Genomic DNA, 2231 nt, shown 5'->3' on the forward strand with positions numbered 1-2231 from the left:
TTGAGGTAAAATTTGCTGAACCCATGTATCAAGTTCACTAATGAGCAAGGGATGTTCATCTTCCCAAGTCTCATTACCAAATAACTTGGCATTAAGCTTCATGATGGCTCTTAAAATATTGAGCAACTTGCTCTCCAGTTACATCTTCATCCTCCTAAGAGGAAGAATAATCTTCAGAGCTCATGAATGGCAGAAGGAGATTTAATAGAATCTCTATGGTCTCTATATGAGCCTCAGATTCCTTTGAATCCTCAATAGGGAGCTCCTTCCTGCTTGAGAGACGTCCCATGAGATCTTCCTCATTGGGATTCGCGTCCTCTCCCTCCTCCTTGTATTCGGCCATATTGATTATATCAATGGCCTTGCACTCTCTTTTTGGATTTTCTTCAGTATTGCTTGGGAGAGTACTAGGAGGGGTTTCAGTAATTTTCTTACTCAGCTGGCCTACTTGTGCCTCCAGATTTCTGATGGAGGACCTTGTTTCATTCATGAAACTTAAAGTGGCCTTAGACAGATCAGAGACTAAATTTGCTAAGTTAGAGGTATTCTATTCATAATTCTCTGTCTGTTACTGATAAGATGATGGATAAGGCTTGATATTGCTGAGCCTATTTCTTCCACTATTATTAAAGCCTTGTTGAGGCTTTTGTTGATCCTTCCATGAGAAATTCGGATGATTTCTCCATGATGAATTATAGGTATTTCCATAAGGTTCACCCATGTAATTTACCTCTGCCATTGTAGGGTTTTCAGGATCATAAGCTTCTTCTTCAGAAGATGCCTCTTTAGTACTGTTGGATGCATTTTGCCATCCATTCAGACTTTGAGAAATCATGTTGACTTGCTGAGTCAACACTTTGTTCTGAGCTAATATGGCATTCAGAGCATCAATTTCAAGAACTCCCTTCCTCTGAGGTGTCCCATTATTCACGGAATTCCTCTCAGAAGTGTACATGAATTGGTTATTTGCAACCATGTCAATAAGTTCTTGAGCTTCTGCAGGCGTTTTCTTTAGGTGAATGGATCCACCTGCAGAGTGGTACAATGACATCTTGGAAAACTCAGATAGACCATAATAAAATATATCTAATATGGTCCACTCTGAAAATATGTCAGAAGGACACTTTTTGGTCATCTGCTTGTATCTTTCCCAAGCTTCATAGAGGGATTCACCATCTTTTTGCTTGAAGGTCTGAACATCCACTCTAAGCTTGCTCAGCTTTTGAAGAGGAAAGAATTTGTCCAAGAAAGCCGTGACCAGCTTATCCCAGGAGTCTAGGCTATCTTTAGGTTGTGAGTCCAACCATGTTCTAGCTCTGTCTCTTACAGCAAAAGGTGTAACAACCTTGGTTTTCGAGTATGTGATACGTAAAAATTAGATTTCACGTATAACCGGCAAGTATACCGGGTCGTATCAAGTAATAAAACTCACAAAGAGTGAGGTCGATCCCACGGAGATTGGTAGATTAAGCAACTTTATTTAATGGTAGATTTAGTCAAGCAAACATAGTTTTGATTTCATGAGCATTTTGATTTTTGAACATAATTGCATGAATGTAAATGACACAAAATGTAAACAACTAGAATAAAGAAATGAAGTGCAAGTAAATGACGGAAACTTAAATTGCAAGAAAATTAAATAACATCAAAGGTAAATGGCAAGAAATTAAAGGGTGCAGAAATTTAAAGAGCATAAAAGTAAATGGCAAGAAGTAAATGAACAGAATGTAGAAGGGGATTGGGAAATGGGTAATCAAATAACTAGAGCAAGAGAAATGAGAATTAATGATAGAGAGGATCATTAGGGATTAGAGATGTTAGTTTTCATGAATTGATGTTAGTCAAATCCTCCTCAATCATGGGTATAGATCCATGGCAAATGGGTGATTGAATCCCAATCTCTTGGTGATTCAATCTCTCTCAACATAGCCAATTGCCACTCTCGTGATCTACTTGTTCATGAGAAGAGATGAAGATCAATTTTAATCCAGCCACACAATCTCCAAAATCTCAACCAAGGAGAGTTACATCTCACATACTAACCAAGGTATGTTGATTGAGGAAATCATGAGAGGATGAACTCTAAACTGAATTATGTGGCTCATTCATCAAATTCACCACATAATTCATATAGATTAACCCCTCTCTCGATGGTGGTTGAATCTTTGAAGAACAAGAGTTCCCTCTTTAGATCAACCACTAAAATTGAGAAGAGAAGATGGGTTCACCAA

The 2231-nt window shown here is 38.1% G+C and overlaps 1 non-coding gene across 1 annotated transcript; it reads left to right on the forward strand.

Annotated features, from left to right (window-relative positions):
* Positions 1–1109: 1109 nt before the first annotated feature.
* On the forward strand, positions 1110–1213 carry LOC130953345 (small nucleolar RNA R71). The gene has a single exon (XR_009075515.1). It is a non-coding gene; the product is annotated as a small nucleolar RNA R71 (small nucleolar RNA).
* Positions 1214–2231: the final 1018 nt, after the last annotated feature.

Source organism: Arachis stenosperma, chromosome 9, assembly GCF_014773155.1.
Source record: "Arachis stenosperma cultivar V10309 chromosome 9, arast.V10309.gnm1.PFL2, whole genome shotgun sequence".
NCBI lineage: Eukaryota > Viridiplantae > Streptophyta > Magnoliopsida > Fabales > Fabaceae > Arachis > Arachis stenosperma.